Source organism: Pinus tabuliformis, chromosome X (genome assembly GCF_031772625.1).
Source record: "Pinus tabuliformis cultivar Carrire ecotype Pingquan chromosome X, CPIR1, whole genome shotgun sequence".
NCBI lineage: Eukaryota > Viridiplantae > Streptophyta > Pinopsida > Pinales > Pinaceae > Pinus > Pinus tabuliformis.
Window position 1 is genome coordinate 1,388,823,865 of NC_142308.1, and position 23,435 is coordinate 1,388,847,299.

Consider the following 23,435-nt stretch of genomic DNA (forward strand, 5'->3'; position numbering starts at 1 on the left):
TACAACTAAGTGCACATGGCAAGTTGAGTCTGTAACAGTTGGAAGCATTAACAAAGAGAAGTTTTATATCATTCATGTGTATTTGTTCCCTGTTTTCTGCATTGAATGTATTGGGTATGAATTTCATTTATACTGTTTATATGATGCGTGAACATATGTGACTGTGATAATTAAGTGAATATGAGATAGAGTATTTGATTACATGAAGCTAACTAATATCCTTAAGAAGATAAGTAAGATCCTCAATATAGTTTGGGGAAATAGCACAGCTTGCTGCCATAGTAGCGTGAAAGCACCTCAGCCCCTGGTTAGGGCTGTACGAAGGTGATTATAACATATCACAAAGGTCTCACAGGTCAGAACAGTGCGCTACATAACCTGCACAAAGGTAGGCACATTTGGACTAAATCAACCCCTCAGACATCTCAAGGGTGCGAAAACATAGTTCCAGCATCCACCCATAGTTCTTCAAGTGAGACTTCAGTTCACACTCCACGGGCTGATGTCGAAAGGGCTAGTAGTTTAGGGATTTGTTTGGCTAAATAACTTTGAACCTAGGTTAGCCCCATCAAGCCAACAACCTCACTTTATCAGCATCTGACTCAGATAGCCCTTTTAGGATGACCTCCTTGGATTTTTCATTATTTTCTCCATTCAATATGGAGAGCCACGTATCCCCATCCAAGGACATCAAGGAGGCTTCCATTCTAACCTTCCATATTTCATACTAGAGCACATACTCTAATCTATCTAAGAATGGAACTCCTTCTGATATTATCCAAACTTTATTAGCCATTGTTTCCCTTTGTTCTACCTTCTAGCTGTTAAGTTATTCTTGAAGGAACCTTGCTCTAATACTAATTGTTGGGAACAATGTTAATACTAAGAGGGGGGTGAATCAGTATTAAGGATAATTTTTACTTCTTTGTGCCAATTTACTTTTCCTTTTTAACTTGGAATTCATCCATATTACTAGTGGCAATATTTAATGTGGCAGCAACATAAACTCAACACACAAGCAACCAACCATAACCATCATACATATCAGATATAGGCTTTTCACGAGGAAACCCTTTCGGGAAAAAGCCACAAAGATTTTTATTTTTATTGATGTAAATAAGAGGTCCTACTCTATTAGATCAATCTATTTTGTGAGCACCCACTCATAGGAAGCACCAACTCCATTTGATTGTTTGCTAGCACAAGCTAGCAGGAAACACCAACTCCCTATGTTTGTAGAAACTTTTCCAGCTTACTAGAAGCACCATGTGAGGAACCGACATCATGGATTTGTTGCAAGCACCAACTTGCAGCGAGCACCAACTTGTAGGAGGCGCCGACCACCATGCCTTGTCAATCTCCACTAGAGATGGAAGCACCAACTTTATGTATTTTAGGCACCAACCCACTTTGAAATAAGAACTAGTTGTTCTCTATAGTTTGGCAACAACTCTGCCTGATCTCACCTTTTTTTCTCAGCTCACTCTACTACACTTTTCACCTCTCTGCATCCATCTTTAGCAGCCCTCTGATCTACTTAACATCAAAAATCACTCAACTATTAGCCTCTCTTCTCTCCATACCACAGTCTTCTCTCGCCCTTCCTTCACATAGCATGGGCTCATCTCTCTGCCTTCTGCTCAGAGTAGCTCACATGCTCCTTCGTTCTTTCACTCATCACATAGGAAACTCACAACCTTTCATAGAGAGTGCTTAGGAAACATCGACCTTTTTCTCATAGTGTAGCTGTTAGGGTCACTTTAACTCTACACAGAAAATCTCGGCTTCTCTATGCAAATCAGGCTCTTTCACAACCTCTCACGTTAGTGCACTCACAAAGAGCACTTTTCTCTAAGGTTCATAGACAGCTACTTTCCATTCCCCCATTTTCTCATAAGATAAAATGTGTTTTGTTCCTTTGTTGTTCATACAATCGATGTTGCCCAACTATCCTCATTCATCACTACAAACTGTACTCTGGAATGGCCTCTCCATTTTTTTGTTGCATTTGCCACTGGTTAGTCCACCTGCATACTCTACCTGGGCACGATTCTCTTTGTCTACATCTCTCCCATCACTAAGACTCACCTTGCACTTCAAGGATCATAGAGCTTGACATTACTCAAGCATGGCTTCACTGTGCATTAGGCATCAACATTCAGTGGATCATTGTCCTTGTTGCCTTGTATCAGAGATCTTTGACTCACCCATGACAATTGTCATTTACTCACGCAATTACTAACTTGTATGCCCCTCAATACTATGTACTCTGCTTTATTGGAGGAATTACACTAGAATGCATTATCAGAACCTTTTCCATATCGAAATTTTTACTCTTAAAAATCATACGACAATAGAAAACTCCAATTTTCCTTGGCCACATTTTTTTTAATATCATTTTCACTTTTCTATCCATGTGCTTGAGGGCAGTGATCGGGGGCTTAACTTTAAGGTGATAAGTCTATCAGCACCATGTCAGGATCATTTTTCCTTTGTTAAATGTCTATGCCTTTGAATTCTTGTTAACTTCATAACCAAGCACTAACACTATCAGAGCCCTCTTATCGGGGATTTCCATCTATTGCACCTATCCCAGCAACAATAAGTCATCGATTGTTTATTTTTGATAGGCCCCTCTACTCAAAATTTTCCTTTGATTCCTTAATAATTTGCGACCACATGCTAGCCCTTACATCAGAGCCCTCTAATTAGTGATTTCATAACTGTGACCAATATGCAAACTATCACAAACCTTTGATTTTTGATGTGATGTCATCACCACCATGTGGTGTCTCCTGAGTGGTGACACGTGTCACCTGTATATGGCCCATTAGGCCATCTCAAAACACCAAAACTGCATGCCACATGTCCCTCCATACCATCATATCATACTGACATCAACAACCACGTGTCCCTTATTGGAACCAATCAAATCCTACCACTTTTCCACATCAGAGCTCATCTGAGACTACCATATGTCCTTATCAGACCCAATCAAATGCCTCCACATGTCCTTCCTAGAGGAGAGAAAATGAGGCCTCACCTACTTTGTTTTTCGAGTGAATTCCTTTGTAAATTCCCTTTTGGCCTTCTTGGAGATTTAACAAGGAATGCATTGTCCCGACTTATTTAACTCAATCGGCGGATTCCCAATGCTTGTCACTTATGAAATTGCTGAATTTCGATCGTCGATATGGCCTTGTCGTCCAACATGCGGGGTCTCAAGTCAGTAATGGGTGAATTTACTTTGGCGATGAACTGCACCTTAGATCCTATGATCATTTATTTTCGAGACCTCCAATATTGCGATATCACTAATCTCTAATCGATGGTTTGCTTCCATTGTGCAATACACCTTCGAACCTAAGAACTCTAAATTGTGAGTCCTTGATGCTTTGATCTCTAATTTGTGGGATTTTGATATGTAGGACCTCCAATCTTCGATCTTCCTTCCTGCTTAAGGCTTTAATCACCCTAAATTTCAATTGACCATATCTTTTGAACCAGAAGTCCATTTCTGGAATTTTTCATACTGTTGGAAATATGATTTAGAGAAATTTCCAATGGAAGGAGTCTAAATAGCCACTGAGTCCATTTTCTACCTCAAAATATGGCTCCAAAATCACTTCCAATCCTCTTATCCTAAACTCTTCGGACAACTAGAATCACTCCCACCATGGTGATCCTTTGCATGAAGCCTGCTGTTATCCTGAAATTCCATCCTGACTAGCACAATAGTTGATCATTTTATGGCTTCTTCAGCAAGTTTTCTATTGTGATGATTCTCTACAAGAAGCATGCAGCTACCATGGGCTTCTTTCTGGTCCATCAATGTAATCATCATTTTATGGCTTCTCCAATAAACCTGCTACTATGATTATTTTCTACATGAAGCTGACAGCTACCTTGAGATTCCTCCTAGGCCATCACTACCAACCTCTGTTGCAACAAGAAACCAAGCTTGTCTGGTTGACATTAGTGCTAACACACCTACCAACTATTAGGAAAGCCAACTGCCCATTGTAACTCCTCAGCATGACTATTGACATCAATTCCAACACACTTGCAGATTCCTTCTCAAGGCCATTAGTCATGCACACAATGCCAATTGTTCAACATTACCTTGGTTAGAACCAATTTCATTTCCTGATCCTTTTGATAATACATTTCCAACTGATGAAATTATTATGGAGATTATGAATTTGGATTAAATTTCATGGGATGATTATCATCATCATTCATCATTTCTTCCTAAACTTGATAAAATCAAGAATTATTTTTCTGCTATATTTTCATCATAGATCATAGATAATCTTGGATGTCTCATGTATGTTCTTCAATATGAATCTAAAAATAATTTGGGAAACATATCGACAATGATTGCAATTGATATCTCAATCAAATCAGGAATTATTGAGAACATTCACATAGGTGCTTCGTACTCACTTGAAGAAATTAAAATGTACAAAGCCCTATGCCCTATTTCAAGAATTTCATGACATTTTTCTTGGTCCTATGAGGAAATGTCAAGAATTGAACCAAGTATTGTTGTTCACGAAATTAAGACTTACCTGGATGTTAAACATATTAGACAAATATTATGTCCATTGCATCCACAAAAGCCTGATGTTATCAAAGTTGAGGTTAAAAAACTCCCTAAATTAGGGTTTATCTATCTTATTCCCTTGACTGATTGGGTTTCCAATATTGTTCATGTTAACAAAAAGTAAGGGACGATCAGAGTATGCATAGATTACAGGGATATTAATAAGGACTTTCTCAAAGAAAACTATCCTACCCCATATATCGACCAAATCATTAATGATTGTGCTGGTAACAAGATATTTTATTTCACGGATGGATTTTCTAGATACAACCAAATTAACCTACTCCCCATATATCAACATAAATCCGCGTTCATTTATCCATGGGGGGCTTTTTCTTATCAAAAATTCCCTTTTGGATTAAATAATGTCGGTGCAACCTTTCAACATGCCATGTCTTACACATTTCCTGATATCAAGCATATTGTACAACCCTAGTTCGATGATTTACCTGCTCATTTGCTAAAACGAAAAGATCATCCAATGCATTACAAAGCTATCTTTATCAGGTGTCGACACTACAATATACGTTTGAACACTTAGAAATGTGTATTTTGTGTGTAGTTCGATCAATTGCTGGTTTTTTTTTGTACCAAAGGAAGGCATTCGTGTCCATCCACTTAAGGTAGAGTTTATTATGAATTTTCCTCCTCCTTCCAACTTGTGCTCACTCCAAAGTTTGCAAGGGAAAGCAATTTTTTTACGTTGATTAATCTCGAACTACATTGAGCTAACTAAAGGTTTTAATCAATTGCTGAAAAAGGGCATCTCATTTACATGGATGAAGTTTCTCAAAAAGATTTTGATGCGGTCAAACATGTGTTCACTCATACAACAATGTTGCATCCACCAGATTATCAGGGAGACTACTTTTTGTATTTAGTTACATCTAATGTCACCATTCACATTGTTTTATTTTAGGAAGACAAGTTCAATGATGAGCATGTGATATATTATTTGAGCATAAATCTTATGAAAATTGAGATAAAATATGCACATGTGGAGAAATTAGCCTTGGCAGTCATTCAAGTTCTTCAAATATTTCATCACTACATTCCCTTACATAACAAAACAATGATTTCAGAATGAAGCCCTATGGTCTACATTCTTATGAGATAGTTGCTAGGGGGGAAATATTCTAAATGGATAGTTATCCTACAAGAATTTGATTTAGAATTCATAAAATCTAAGTCCAAGAAATCATTGGTGTTTGTCGAATTGTTATGTGACTTTCCCTATACTGAGACAGAAACCGTGGCAAAGGATTCTCTTCTAGATGAATCCCTCTTTCTTATCAGTACTTTAGACCCTTGGTATGGAGATATTATTGTGTATCTTCAAACCCTGACTTTTCATCCAGAATTGACTCGAATAGACCGTCATCATATTCGGTACCAATCCAAACAATACACAATTGTTGGTGATACTACGGTCCAGAAATGCCTCAATTTCCAAATCTAGGATCACCAAATGCATGCACCTCCAGCTCCTCTTCACCCAGTCATTGTTGTCTATCCTTTTGCAAAATGGGCCATCGACTTCCTTACATGTAACCCTCACTCGGTGAAGGGGCATGGATTCTTTTACAAAATGGACTGAGTGTTACTGGGATTAGTGTCTATTTAGAACTACTCTATCCCACTAAGGTATGGTAGCTACCTTAGAAACAACAGAAGAAAGTCTATCTTGATTCCTTTTATAATAAGTAGATAGAAGAAGAATGAAGGGGCCAACCTTTGTCTTTCGCTTGAACTCCTTGTTTGATTCTTCCTCTTTCTCACAGCCTTTCGATGCTTGCCCACTTGTATGCCCAGCTTCAAGGAATACCTGCAAGATCCCAGCAACACAAGACTATGCAAGAACAAAGATCTACTAATATAAATAATCTAGGGTCAGTATAGATTAACCATTCAAATGCATAAACATGGATTACACAAAGAAATGGAAGGAAACAAGAATAGCTTTATTGATAATCAAAGTGAAGTCAAGAGAGTTACAACCAGCTGTTCTGACCCAGCATCATCCTCTTGACAAGAAAAGTTCTCTTTTCACCTCATACAAAAGCTTAGATCACCCAACAAGCACTGATATCACCTCAAGAAACTATCAGCAATTCCTTACAATAAGCCCAATTCCAACCTCTGGATCTCTTGGATGAGGGATCCATATATAGCCTTGGCAAGGAAATGAGTCAGCTTCTATGTTTTTGATTAGTGTCCTCCCACTGATAGTCCTTGCTTCCACTTGGAGATTGAGCATCTCTGACTCATCCTTGGTCGAATTCTGAGAGGCAAGTGTCACAGGAGAGAGTTATGGAAGATTCCATGCCTTTCCACCTTGCAAAATGACACTGCCATTTGTCACTTTCCCGCTCAGCGCACCCCATAGAAGGGCTACCTGCTCTTAAGCGCACCCCCACAGTGTATTCAGGTGGGCTTAAACGCACCTGGACCATGGAGCAAGTGCTCTTATCTTGAATTGACCCATTTTGAGTAGTTTTTCATGGAGAACTTTCTGGGAGGAGCTGTAATCTTTTGACCTTGTTCCTTTAGGGGTTGGAACAACACTTTTAGGGACTTAGGATCCCTTGGTTTATGGATATTTACTACTTGGGGTTGTAGGGCCCAAAAATATCTATAACACTGAGGCGATGCCTACATATAATGATGATGATGAAACGAATTTTATTTTCATATTCAATCATGTGATTTCTAGGTTTGGTGTTCCACAAGCCATTGTCATGAATCATGGTAGGCATTTTCGAAATTTTATGATGACCGAACTTACTACGAAGCTAGGCTTATGTCACGATAGTTCCACTCCATATTACCCGCATGAAAATATCCAAGTAGAAGCCATAAACAAGATTTTGACTACCATGATTAAGCAGATTTTCAAATTCATAAATGAAATTGGCATCCGATAATTTTTCCAACCTTGTGGGCATATCATACCTTAGCAAAAACTTCAGCTAGTTTTACTCCCTTACAACTGGTTTATGGTCTAGAAGTAGTCTTTCCTATTGAACGTGAAATATCATCATTAAAATTGGCAATTGAATTATCACTAGCCACTTCTACAGAGGAGGAATGTTTTTTTTACTTAGCATGACTAGATGAGACTTGTCATGATGCTGCACTAGCTAGTGAGACTCATAAGAAACATAATAAGGAACATTTTGATAAAAATGTAAATCCTCGCTCATTTTTAGAAGGTGACCTAGTATTTCTTTATGATCAAGAGAACGATAAATTAGGTGTTGGTAAATTTGAGCCTATGTGGCATGGTTCTTATATTGTAAAATGTGTACTAGCAAAAGGGGCTTATCAACTAGTTTATTATGACAACATTTATTTAGGAAATACCAGAAATGCTCTTTACCTAAAGAAATATTATGCTTAATTCACTCCATGAAGAATTTGTACATTTCAATATCATACTTTGTGTGTGGAAAACTTAGTATCTTTTTATGATTTTCTGCTACTTCTCCTACTTATCTTGTGTTACACTTGATTTGTATATGTAGATGCTCCCTCAAACTTACATTGACTTTTCCAATGGCACTAGTCATAGTACTCATTATTTGTCTTTCACAACTTGGGCTATTTATTCATCCATTAATGAGATAGTTTCTATTAGTGGAATATTCCTTGGTCAAACAATGAATAACATCGCAGAATATAGTGCAGTTATTGAGATATTATCTGACACCATTTCATTTGGTATTCATTTGGAGATCATTAGGTTAGATTCTCAACTCATAGTATTAATTTTAAACGATGTCTATTTAGTAATAAGTTCTACAATGTTAAGAATGTTTTTGCAAGTTCATCTCTTGGAAAGAGAGTTTGATTACATCGAATATCAACACATTCCAAGACATTTAAACACATTAACTTATGCATTGGATGATTATGTGTTAAATAAGAATTTGTAACATCTGTAAAAAAGAAAAACAATATTCATATGAATATTATACAAGATAAACTGGGATAATAAGTAGTATTTTTCATTAGTAAAAATGTCTATAAAAAGTGTGGCTTTACAAAATGTCATCCAAGACATGAGCCCTTCTGGCCTTTATTATCCAAACATGTCGATACACCAAAAAACAAAAGCTAGCCCCATGACTAGTAGCTACACATGATGATAGCACGAGCTACTCATCATAGCAAGTGACTAATCATTCCAAGAACCCCCATGGTATGCCTCTTGTAACACAGAGCAAATCAACAATCTCAACATCTAGGATATATAGGGTCAAGCTCAGGCTATGTTGTGCTCCATCGCAAATAAAGCCTCTACTACATTAGGGTTCTATACTGCGGGAGATACTGGCTCCTCACCACATCTATCGAATCAATTTAGTCTTGTTGGTCTCACCAGGCCCACATTTGCATGATTATTTTGAATATTTAGTTTTGGATGTCGAAAAACAAAAAAAATGAAAAAGACAAAACAACCAAAATGTGAAATGTTTACCTAGGTCATCCCACTTGATTCTAGCTAGAAGTGGGATATTTGGATCACACATTTAATCCATGTCTGCATATGGAAAGTCCCCGCTCATAATGATATGATGTTCCAACCATCCAAATAAAATAGGAGTATATCGAATAGTTGGACCTCACCACCTCTGGGGCGTGCCATCAATGTAACCCACTTTATCATATGAGGATCCCGCGACCCTCCTATATATATGGCTACCTGTGGGGAGATAAGGGGAATCCTCTCTAGAGTGAATAAAATCATAATGGCACCATACCTAAAATTTTAGAGTTTTCTAGTTTTCACTCTAGTTAATTTCCCTTTGAGGTTGGCAACTACCCCTTCACACTAGTTTAATATCGTAGGCTACGAGAACTCTACAAAAATATGCATCTGAGCCTTGGTGAGTAAATGAAGTGTTTCACTTCAACATAATCATGGAACAATAAAATAAATAGTACTCAAAGGGAGCCTCTCAATGGTTTTGATATCAACTCATCCGTCTTTGACTTCAGACCCTGGAGAACAATGTTGCACTAGTTAAGTGGCATTTATTTCACTGCCTCATCTGTGCCCATGCAAAGAAATGTAAAATCCACAGTGTGAGAGCCCAATAAATAAATAGATGTCATCAACATCTATAGTGAGTTTATGATCCCCAATTTAGAAGCACTCTTATTGTACATTCCATTTTCTGACCATCTATTGCAACAAATCAAACTAGGCCTCCATGCCTGGGATGACAAAATATTTGTATAGGCCACAGTATTTCAAATCCTGTAGCATTTCTAGATGATTCAAAGATGCTACATCTTGTTCTCTCTCCCTCCACTCAATTTTTGTAGATCAAACCCTGCAAATAAACATGGAAGATCATTAGAAAACATTGTGATGTTTTTCACAAATAAATTTGGTCATTTTATTTAATTTTTTCAAAACCCTCGGCATTGTCCATAAGGTCTTTCGAGAGAAATGTGGATTTGCACAGTTCTAGCTTAACAAGTACGGAAAATCTCATTTTTACATGTAAAAAATCGGGTTGGTGTGTGCAGACCTAATGAAGAGATACTACGCACACCCACGAAGATTTTTGAATTAATAAAACCCCCAAAAAAACTAAATACATGGTGAAAATAAAAATGAAAGAAATCAAAACGTAGATATCAGAGAGATATTTTACCTAGAGAAAGCAACTCACGATTTGGTCCACTAGTTTGGCTAGAATCCACCTCTCGACGTTTGGGTGAAAAATGCACTCAGTCACCATCCAATGGAAGGAAACAAAAATGGTAAAAGATTTTCTACTTTTTGGATTTCATAAGCTTTTTGGGCCCAGTAAAATATAATGTTTTTGCCTATTAACCTCTAAAATCCAAAAAATTTAATGTTTTTACTATGTTTTTGAGCATTGATGATAATTTTTGAGCTTTAATGTGTAGAACACGGGTTATTTACAAAAATTAATCATTTTGGTGATGAGTACATTTTTATCACTTTTTCAAGCACGTTAAAAACTTACAGAAAAATGAAACCCAAGAGTTCCGCTTAATCCCTTTTCAGACTCCCTAAACATGAAAAGATCATCAAGTACTTGACTATTCAAACTCATAAAAGTAAATGGGCAATCATCTCTTCAGTATAAGTTTACCCATTTTACGGACTGAAGTAGACTATTTATGAAAAACGTATGTGTTGACTAATCATGGTCAATAGAGTTCTCTCCTTCATTATTTTACCATTTTCCAAGCTTGAGAGATTAAATTTACGAAAAAGGACACTGTGGAGTTTACTTATGTTTTTCTCCTAACTCCCTCAAAATGAAAAACATCGAGTTTTACTTTCTCCAGGATTGTTAAAAATTTACATAGAAAGAATTGAATGCGTTTTATTTTCATGTCATTTCAAACTCTTTAAACATGAAAATGGCGTCGAGTTACCCCTTCGCTGGACTCGTAAAACTTAAACATTGTAGGACTTGTTAATCATAGCAATACAGAACGACTCTTTCCCAGGGCTCATTAAAAATACTTTGAAGGACTCATCTAAAGGATGAGCTTGAAGGACAAGCATATGTTATCCTCCTCAAGCTTGCACAAAAATAAAGAGGTACTAGGAAGTAATGGTGGGGAAAATTGGGAAAGAACATTTGTTTATAGTGTAAAAGGCAACATGTCGCTCTTCAACATGACACTCTGTCACCTTTGTGTCTAGTTTGGGAAATCCGTTTTCCACTTAGTTGACCATACCTCATTGAAATTTTTCAAAGTGGTTTCCACTCCTATTATTTTTGAGTCAAATGTTGCCAAGTCAGAATGTCGTGTCATCAATATGTTTAAGATAATTCCAACCTCAGTAAAAATTAACTTGCAATTCATAGCGTTCAATTGTGTCGGCCATCCCTGTGTTAGTCTGGGATTACTCCAAATTTTTGTTCTTTAAAACTTGACATGAGTTTCATGTTATAGGCCCTCCTACGAACATTCACTTCCTATCGACTTCAGCTTCCTATCTAGGAAGTTTATCTTCAAACCTTCTTTAGTACCTTGGAGCATGCATGCCTTAAGAACAGGTGTCTTGCCTTCGATGACAGGTTCTCATCGTTGACCCCGATCGAATGATTCTAAGAGTGTTCGACTTCAGGACATATTTTCACACTTCATAGATTTTATTGGAAGTACCTTGGTAAACATTGTCCATTGAAGGAATTTTGAGGTCTAGAATGGGCCTCCTAGGAAGAATGTACAACCAAAATAAAATTTATAAGAACCAACAGGATTCAAGATGGTGATGTCAACCATGGGGATGATTCACCATTTTTGGAGTAAAAAAGTAAAAAGATTAAAAAATAATAAAATAACTTGTTCGACTCATATTTTCAACATATATCCTTAATGTTTTACTCAAATTTTGAGCGTGAATACATGTTGGATGCAAAATTTAATTCTTCATCCAAGGAGTACCCATTTTGCATACTTTTGATGGAGACTACTTTACGAAAAATGAGAAATACATGAAAAAATGTGATTACAATCACATTTTTCATGTATTTCTCCTTTTTTTGTGTAGTAGGGTCCATCGAAAGTATGAAAAATGGGTAACCCTTGAATGTGGAATCAAATTTTGTATCCAACCTACTCGAAATATGAGTAAACCCATGGGGAGATAAGTTGACTATACAAGTTGAAAAAATAGTTTTTTTCTTTTTTCCCTCTAAAATTTGATGATGTAATCTAATCTTATTTTATTATTTCCACTACTATTCTATAATTTCCTTGGGGGGGGGGGGGCATTTTAGACCTAAAAATTCCCCTAATGATTATTGGTGGTTTCTCTCGCACTTGTTAATGGCTCACATCATTAACTAGTAATCAGGTGGTTTCTATGATGTTAGACTATGAGACATTCACTCACATGGTTAGATTCATACTAAGGATCGAGAAATGGAGATCAAGACCCTGGATCTAGATTCATCTATCTAGGTTGCATGCATTTATTAAATATTTATGGTTGTAAACATAGATCCATTAATGGCTGCATCCATACTCTATCTTCTGTTGACATGGATCTTCAGGTGTATTTCCGTGCTACTTCTCTGAGACATTTATGCTCTCAGTATGGGAATGCCTACCTCAACGATGATTTTATATTGTATTGTAACATTTGATTGATTGTTTTAGGTCTCCAACTATGGTCTCTAATCCGAACCTTCGCATGATAAAGCGCTTCAGTCCTCAAACATATTTTCGGACTTTCCACTTTAGGGGGGAATTTGTTACACATTATTTTGTCGCATTAGGAAAATGAACATCAGTCTGGATCTTTCTCTATCCATCAAAGTGTTCCAAAGCATCCCCCTTAAAGGCTATAACATAAACAATGCCGAAGAGAATGAAATTCCTAGATTACAAGGCTCAAAAACCTATTTTTGACTACCTCTGTATTTCCCTAGTCAGTTTTTGCACATATGCAGAAGTGACCATTAGAGGAAGCACAAAACTATGCTTTGTCTTGCACTATGGTCTACACACATGACTCAATGCAAATAAAAAATAAAAAGTAAATTCTAGAAGCTTTGTTAGTTGAACCTTTCCCAACTAATAACTTTGATTTGATTCCTACTCAAGCGTGATCCCTCCCATCATCGAGTTATTTCTGTCTTTTTGTGGATCCCCTATCCCACCATTTGTGGATCTCATCCCTTAGGAAGAGGATCACAACCCTTCTCCTCTTAGCGTATAAATCAAACATAGGCCAGAGGATTGGGGAGGACCATTAAACATAGGCTTATACTGTAGAAATAGCACTAGGAATATTTTCATCCAAGGAGAAATTTGGAGATCATTCAAGAAAATTTTCTTTCCTAATCATGTCTATTCCGATATTGTTTGTGAGATTCCTTGATCACTCACATAGTTTATAACTAGTTTTTGATTCAATTTATCATGTGTGATGAGTTAAGAACTTCATTTATCTTTATTTCTATATGTTAGATGCTTTGATCATTTGTATGTTTCTATCTATGCAGTTTCCTTTGGAACATCATGGAGAAGTTGCGAAAAGCACTGGAAAAGGCCTCTAAAGCATCAAGGAGAAGTCGAATATGGAAGGCACTGAAAGGACTTCGACAAGAACTTCATTAAATCAGTGAGTGATTCCTCACATATTACTTGTTTCAATCAATCATAAGCTAAGGAGAGGTAGAAATTATTTTCTTGTTTGTTACTAGATTTTGTTTAAGATCTAAGGAGATCCATCTTGTCCGCAAGAAGGATTAGTCTACCTAACACTTGCACTAGATGCTTTCATTTCATTCTAGATGTTTATTTGTAATCCTCTTTGATTTCTTGCATTGGATATATTGATTTTAGTGTAGATGTTGATTTCTAATCCTATTTGATTACTAGCACTAGATGCATTGCTTTCAACATAAATGTTGATTTCTAATCCTATTTGATTGTTTGTACTAGATGCATTGATTTTAATGTAAACAAAAAAGAAGTATTAACAATGTTCATTGATTTCTATGTTACAGTAATTAAACCATAAATAAAATACTTGAATTTTGATCTTAAATACAATTTTTACTTACCTGAAACATTTGCTTCTTGAAATTGTACATTATTTGTAATTGCTTACATTCTTATTATTCCAATTTTCAATCATTCAACATTGTTGGTCACTTTGCATTCAAACGAGGTAATTAAAAATAAATACCATTGAAGGTTGGGGTTTAGCACTCAATAACTCACAATGATTAACTTTGGAGAAAATTGTTATTATTATTGGAGAGCAAAAGGACAAGGTATAACATTTAGTACTATAGCTTTAGTTAAAGATTTGAATGGTCCATGATTTCAACCACCATTTTCATATGATGAAAAGATGGTAAAACTAACAGGTGTAACAATAAGAATAGTAGAAGAAAACAATTTGAGACTGATCACAGTGAAGACTATTTGTATCTAACTACATTCTTATCATTCACATTTTCTATCATTCAACACTTTTACATTGTAACTTTGCATTCAAAATTTTTATGTCTCTATCACCTCAACAAACTTAGATAACTTAGTAAATTTGAAATTAAAATGAGCATATTAATCTTAGACATATTTATATTTTAAATTATTATGTTCAACAAATTTTGTGTGACTATGTTTGAATGAAACCAACATGGATCCATCTTAACCACAGATCTATCAAGCGTCGAGAGGAATAAATCTCTCGAGGAACAAATATTTCCTCAAGTTTCGAACTCAAACGAGATGGTTTCACCTCGAGAGGTTTAATCCCTCTTGATGTTTGATAGGTCGAAGGTTAAAATGGATCTAGATTAATTAACTGATAAGTATTTTCAAATTCAGACTTCGTGAACCATATTTTACAATTGAGAAAAAACTTTTAGCAATAATCACATAAGAGAAATTTTATCAACATGTTTCGAACTATCCAATTTGGTTTATTGTCAAGACAAGAAATACCTTTTTATTGCAAAAAAGTAATTATTTAATAAATATAATTAGTTTAAATAAATACTTTCTTGTTGAAAAAAAAATAAAATTTAAAAATTTTAATTTTAATAAAAGTGAAATGCATATTACACATAATTTTTAATTATAAAATAATATAAAAATAATTATTTTAAAATTTTAATTAATAATATATATATATATATATATGATAATTAAAATAATTTAAAATATTTTTTTATCAAATAGTTATATTGTATTAATTTTTGGAATAAGAAAACAATTGAGAATATAAACACTTAATTTAAATATTATTTAAAATAAATTTGAAATTCATAAAATAAGGGTTATGATCGTGTTGTGTGGTGAAATTGCTATATAATATTTATAATCCTAATCTTATCTTCATAATCTTATATTAAATGTGATTATATTAATATATTAAATTTTATTTATAATATTAATTCAATATAATATAATGTAGAATTATATTAAATTTTGAAAACTTAAAATCTTATTAATTTGTGTTAATAATTATTTTCATATATTTAATAAAATATGAATTTTTTAAATATTTATTTAGTAAATTATATATATATATATATATATATTTATATATATATATATATATATATATATATATATATATATATATATAATATTTTTTTATTGAATTTTTTTATATGAAAATATAGTTATGTTTAGGTATTTTATGTATAAGAAGAAGTTTTATAGTATGGATGTTAAGAGGTTTTTCGAAATTGTTTTTAACTCTAGCTAAAATATCCACTTTTGACTGAAGCAAATGATGGCATAAGGATGGCCAATCTTGGCTGAACCATTGTGGGATAAATTATGAGATCATCTTGGATAATAACGATAATATTGAAAATACTATTACTTCAAATTCAATGATAAATTGTGGGATGATAAAGAGCTGGAGGAAAAAATGAAGGAGGAGATGATCAACCAAATCCTTGTGGACAAAAATTATCGACCAAAATTACCTTTATTTCTTGACGACTGCTAAAAAGAAAATGAACATTGTGGAGATAAGGACTAATTCTCATGAACTTAGAAGTGAAAACGAGTGCTAAAATGAAAATGAACATTGTGGAGATAAGGACTAATTCTCCTGAACTTAGAAGTGAAAATAAGCATTGATCTATTCCCAAAAACATCTTAAGACAAAAAAAAATTGTTCTCTTTACAATCGTAAATCCTCATTGTTTTATATATATATATAGATAGTATTATTCTAATTGTAATTAGGAAAAAAAATATTAAACCATTTTATTTCATAATATGAAAATACTTGTAAGGTAATTAATTTTATTTTAGTTTAATTAAAAAACATAATTATTCTCTTATTTCATTTAAATTTATTTTCCTATTCATGTAAATTTAAATAATATATAAATAAATAACTTAAAATTTAAATAAATAATATATAAATAAATAACTTAAAATTTAAATAATATAAAAGCGAAAGAAAACTAACTAATTCGTCAATATTACTTTATAAAGTGACCCACTAACGCTGACATAAAGACGAGGACAAAGGAAGGTAGCTTCTCAGTCTTTTTCGCAGCAAGATAGTCATTCGCGTGTTAGACATTCGTGGGAAAATTGTAGATGGATCATCAAGTCATATCAATATCAATACATTTAATGACAGGTTTTAAATACAAATATTGAACTTGAAAAATTCACCGACTCTAATAAATTCAAGTCAAAAGAAGTGAACATCCAATCTATTACAATATAATGGGTAGAAAAAATAGAAAACAATTTTACCATTTATTAGTGGAATGTATCTTTGCCGAGGAAATTTGGTGTATTGTTTTACATAAACTGTTATGCACCACTTTGAAGAATTGCTACTTTTTGGGCGAAGAAATGCAAATATCTCTATGCTTTACCTATTTTTGTTGCTGGGGTATTTGGCTGTTTAGGAATAAAGTCTTTCTCAGAAATGAAAGTATTTGCATAATTCCACAATTCTCCAAGATAATTTCTAGCTTCAAGGAATACCTGTGTCTTCAAAATGCTAAAATCCAGCAAAGAGTCTGATATCTAGATATCCCCCAAGATCTTTTTATAAGATTTTTTGAAGGAGCTACTCAAAAGAATTTGTACGGAGGAGGGGGATTGATAAACTGTCAGGAAACCTGTCAGAACAATTCATTTCAGAATTGGCCACAGAGCTGGGACCAACACCAAATAAGAACTGATAGTTGTTTGGACACTCATGATCTTAGCTAAGCTAAAAAGAATTAAATGTATTTGGCTTTTTGGTGACTCCAAGTGTGTTATTAACCGGTGAACATACCATTTTTGGCTAAATGTCCTAAATCTAAGAGTATGGAAGCACAAAATTGAAGAAACAAAAAGTCGTTTTCAAGATTTTAATTCCCAACACATTTACAAAAATATAGCAGATCTATAGACGGGGTTTCAAAAAACGCTTTATCCTTGGATTCAGGCTACATTTTATATGAAGATCTTCATAACAACTATGTCTGAGGCATAAACTCCATTACCCTAACTATGAATTAAATTTCTTCTTCCAGCAAGCACATTAGCAGGTTGAGTTACAAAGTTTTTCAGCTCCCCCGATCAAAGAGTTACAAAATTTTCAAAACTACAGGTCAGAGTTATTGTAAATATCTCTGTAATATTAGGTTATGTTGGAACTGTAAATTTATGTTCCTTTGACAGTTCCTCTTGCAATTTAAGTGGGAATAGTTGAAAAACAGAATACAACAATGAGTTGTTTACTTTTTTTTAATGTCATGAAATTAAAAATAAAAAAATAAAAATCATTTACATTGAAAAGAAACATATCTATGTTTCACACCTTCCAAGAAAGCATTGAGGGAACGGTGTCATACACGATTTAGACATTCATAGACATAGGTGGGAAGAATGTCGATAGATCATAAACTCGTTTAAAACACCAAAAAATTATATTAATTCTGGAAAACTTGTTCTCTAGGACTATACAAAAGCATGATCTCTATCGGGTAGTATTCGAGAATAAACCATTTAAAATATAAATTCTTATAAATTCTTTGCACTTGCATCCAAAGATAAGAAATATATTATTTGCATCCAAATATGTATAGTATGCTATTTAGGTTGAAACAATGTCAAAAGTTAGAACAATTTGAATAATTTTTTTATCATTAGACTTTTTTTTTATTTTATAATTAGTGAAATTTCCAAACTATAGTAAGACATAGATCAAAGGCTTAATTCCATATTAGTTCAAATTTACAATGTCACACAAATAAATGGTATGGTTTAAATTAATTTGTAATATGAATATGACATTCCAATATAAACTTTATTTGGATATAAACCAATATTTAAAAATATACCAGCTTAAGTTAACATGCCAACCGGTAAATAAGTCAACAAGGTGGGTTGCTAAGCAACAAGGACTTGAAGTGTTGCTCGCTGAATAGTAACTATGATTAATTAGTAAATACGAGCTATTGCAGGGAGCAAATAGCTTGGAAGCTATTACAGGGAGCAGAAGCTTTTTTTTCCATTGCAGGTAAGCAATATTGATGCAAGGTAGTGCAGGGAGCAGAAGCTTATAGGGAACAGATGGTTAGCCCGTCGATCCGTTCACTGTTCACAAGTAACAGCAGTACATGCAAGTAGCCGATGACCATGTGGTGTGGTATATGGTATTTGGCGAATATGACGTGATATATATTACCAAACCAAATAATTGATGTTAATTTGATGCTAATAAAGAAATGCTAACATTAGTTTCAGTTCGAAAAAATATCAATCATATAAATCCTCTCAACCAAAAAATCATATGGACAATATAACCTCTCTCCGCCTTTCTCTCTCAGGAAGAGGCCACCAAAATCATTGCATCATTCCTTTAACTGAACAAATTAATATCAGCACGGAATTTCGATTACTAAGAGTACCATGCCGCGAGCCTCAAGGACTAGCAAGATAAATTTACAATATCAAATAAATAAATAGTATGATTTAAATTAATTTAGGTTACAAATATGACATTCAAATCAAAACTTTATTGGGATATAAAACAATGTTCAAAAAGATCCCAAGCTTAAGTTGACATGCCTACGGGAAATAATCAAGAAGATAAGAAATATATATATATAAAAAGGTAAATTTAAGTTGCCAGCGCCTACGATTTTTTTAATAAATATTTAATTTTTCTATATGAATAAAGCAATTGCAAAATATAAATGCTAGTAAAGACACTTAAACTTTATTTAATTGTACAATATAGATAATAAAATAGATATTAAATTTCACGTTAATATAATTTCCTTAAGTTATTTGGTAAGGTAGAAAATGGTATTGAGGTGGCAGCGGTAAGATCAATGGGTTTCCATCGATGGCGTTTGTATTTGCCATTATGATGGTAGGCATCACCGTTCAAAACATTGGGCTCTTGGCGCTTCCTAAAAGGGTTTTAACTAGCATTTGCACCAGATGTTGCAAAGGAAACGCCGTAAGGCATAAATTGAAAAAAAGCAAATAGAACAAAAAGATACTTTGATAAAGAATAAAAATATATTGAACACTGAAATCAATGCCCCATTAACTGAAACCACTTAGTAGACGTTCCATATGAAATGGGCATATGATCCAAGAGTCCCATCCCCAAACTGCTTCCTCTCAATGTAAAATTGTTTGGGTTATATTGTGATTCCATGGGATTGATGCCGACCTCGCAGGCAATGCCCATCCCTAGTGAGTATAGAGGTATTTTGGGTGGCATGATTGGAGGAATAGTACTGCAGACTCTAATTCTTATGTTTATCACGTATAGGACTCACTGGGACAGAGAGTTATTTACCTGTAATTCCAAATCTACTCTTTACTAACATTCTTCCTGGGCTTCGTAATTTAGTATATCGCTGGTTTTACCCATAAATTGCAGGCTTCACAAGCTAAAGATCGGATTAAACTTTGGGGAGGTTCAGTAGATTCAATCAAAGACAGTTTAAGGAAGGTAGATAAAGCAAACCCTTTATGATTTACTATGTGATATCTTGTATTATACAGAGATGTTTATTGTTTAGAAGATTAATCCTCTCATGTTATATAGAGATGTTTATTCACAAGATTAATCTTGTGGCAGGATAGTGAAAGAGATGACAGGGAGCAGTTATGAGGATTGCTACACTGTTACTCTGAAGTGATGCATGTACTCTAATCCATCCACATCACCAGTTTCGGCAAATAATAGACATTTTTAAGTGTATTTTAAGAGAACAGTGACTTCATGGTGAATTTGGTTATGGTGTCTTCTTCCACAATCAAGAACAAGGAAAGCCATTTTGTGCAATATTGACCAACAATGACCAAAACCATAGATCTGCCGAGGAATAGCATGAAACCTGGACATTAGACAACCCTGCACATAAAGCATCTGCAAAAGTTTGAACTTTGAAGACTAGGCTTGAAAATATTAAGATATACCGGCCAATACAAGCCAATCCCTCTACATGGGAAGAAACTATCCTAAAATTATCCTAGGATGTATGTATCATATGCTGTTCTCCTCAAACAGGTCTAGCAAGGCCAAAATCCTTGGGACATAGAGTGGTAGACGGAACTTGGGAACATCATAGTGATGCAAGATAGGTCTAAAAGCATCCTCTTCAAGTGGTTTGAACACCTTTTTAACACGAATCCTCACCTGTGCTGGAAACCTTGATTCATCTTTGCATTTTTTTGTCTTCCCAAGCTCTTGGATCAATATTGGATCCTCCAAAGCTGATGGCCTGATATATTCCATGCAACTGATGGATTGTATAATTATACAGAAAGAGTGGCAGACCTGGTGTTATGGCACGAACAAAATCCCGATATCGTTGAGGCAAACCAAACAACATTCGCTTGAGATATTTTTGCATAGTGTCGTTGTTGCATACAAAGTTGTAGCCACTTAGAAGATTAATCCTCTCATGTTATATAGAGATGTTTATTCACAAGATTAATCTTGTGGCAGGATAGTGAAAGAGATGACAGGGAGCAGTTATGAGGATTGCTACACTGTTACTCTGAAGTGATGCATGTACTCTAATCCATCCACATCACCAGTTTCGGCAGATAATAGACATTTTTAAGTGTATTTTAAGAGAACAGTGACTTCATGGTGAATTTGATTATGGTGTCTTCTTCCACAATCAAGAACAAGGAAAGCCATTTTGTGCAATATTGACCAACAATGACCAAAACCATAGCTCTGCCGACGAATAGCATGAAACCTGGACATTAGACAACCCTGCACATAAAGCATCTGCAAAAGTTTGAACTTTGAAGACTAGGCTTGAAAATATTAAGATATACCGGCCAATACAAGCCAATCCCTCTACATGGGAAGAAACTATCCTAAAATTATCCTAGGATGTATGTATCATATGCTGTTCTCCTCAAACAGGTCTAGCAAGGCCAAAATCCTTGGGACATAGAGTGGTAGACGGAACTTGGGAACATCATAGTGATGCAAGATAGGTCTAAAAGCATCCTCTTCAAGTGGTTTGAACACCTTTTTAACACGAATCCTCACCTGTGCTGGAAACCTTGATTCATCTTTGCATTTTTTGTCTTCCCAAGCTGTTGGATCAATATTGGATCCTCCAAAGCTGATGGCCTGATATATTCCATGCAACTGATGGATTGTATAATTATACAAAAAGAGTGGCAGACCTGGTGTTATGGCACGAACAAAATCCCGATATCGTTGAGGCAAACCAAACAACATTCGCTTGAGATATTTTTGCATAGTGTCGTTGTTGCATACAAAGTTGTAGCCACTGAGAATCTCATTTCTAGGGAGAATTTTTGAGGATGGTAATGTCTTGAACCGCTTTTCAAAGCTATTATTTTTTTAGTTGTTGTTTCCGTTGCTACGACTATTGCTGTTATACTTAATGCCATGGCTTATGTTATAACCGCCGTGTACAATTCCAACTCTGGTGCCAGATTCAAATGGTTTCCGAATCAAGTTAAATTGGTCGTCGTTAACTTCCTCAAGCTTCCTATTTAATTCCCCCCTGTTTCACTTGTGAGTATAAAGTTTTAGGCTCCAGACTCTTAATCCTGTCACTTTTTCCTCTCGTTTGTTCGAATATAGAGAGCTTTGAGGCAGCCAACGTCCAATCCTGATCCTCTGAGCTCCGACCCCGAAGGTCCTCCTCGAACTTCCCGAACACAAAAGAGTCCATTTTCCAAAACTTAACCGACTTAATTTCTACTGTTAGATTCCAGCCACCGCAATTACGATATAGAAATTCCAAAGCCCCGAAGCCAACAATTCAATCTGTGGATGTCACTTGCAGAAAATTTTAAATAAAGGACAAAACAACCTGGTTCACTTAAATCTTTTCATCTTCTTATTGCAGAAACTTTTCTGGTACAAATGGAGATTCAGTATTTGAGAGCCTAAAGCGCTCTAAAATTATTTATAGTTATCTCAATTGAAATTGGATCTAAAAAATCACAGAGATACCAGCATGATGCACGCCATTTGATGATGTTCCAGATAGCACATCGCCTGCCCAAATCAAGAAAACACCTCCATCAGACCAACAGAGGCCATCACTGCTACATTCCTCCTGGCTGGCGAATTTTTCTTCTCTCCGTTTCTCAAGAACGAAGTCCCTTGAGCACCCATAAACCTTCCAACAACGACAGCCATGATCTGTAACAAATTCTATTGTTAGATTCCAGCCACCGCAATTACGATATAGAAATTCCAAAGCCCCGAAGCGAACAATTCAATCTGTGGATGTCACTTGCAGAATATTTTAAATAAAGGACAAAACAACCTGGTTCACTTAAATCTGTTCAACTTCTTACTGCAGAAACTTTTCTGGTACAAATGGAGATTCAGTATTTGAAAGCCTAAAGCACTCTAAAATTATTTATAATTATCTCAATTGAAATTGGATCTAAAAAAAACACAGAGATACCAGCATGATGCACGCCATTTGATGATGTTCCAGATAGCACATCGCCTGCCCAAATCAAGAAAACACCTCCATCAAACCAGCAGAGGCCATCACTGCTACATTCCTCCTGGCTGGCGAATTTTTCTTCTCTCTGTTTCTCAAGAACGAAGTCCCCTGAGCACCCATAAACCTTCCAACAACGGCAGCCATGATCTGTAACAAATTCTACTGTTAGATTCCAGCCACCGCAATTACGATATAGAAATTCCAAAGCCCCGAAGCCAACAATTCAATCTGTGGATGTCACTTGCAGAAAATTTTAAATAAAGGACAAAACAACCTGGTTCACTTAAATCTGTTCAACTTCTTACTGCAGAAACTTTTCTGGTACAAATGGAGATTCAGTATTTGAG

At 35.0% G+C, this 23,435-nt stretch overlaps 1 pseudogene; it reads right to left on the bottom strand.

Annotated features, from left to right (window-relative positions):
* Positions 1-21,341: 21,341 nt before the first annotated feature.
* LOC149145230 (B2 protein pseudogene) lies at positions 21,342-22,385 on the bottom strand (annotated as a pseudogene).
* Positions 22,386-23,435: the final 1,050 nt, after the last annotated feature.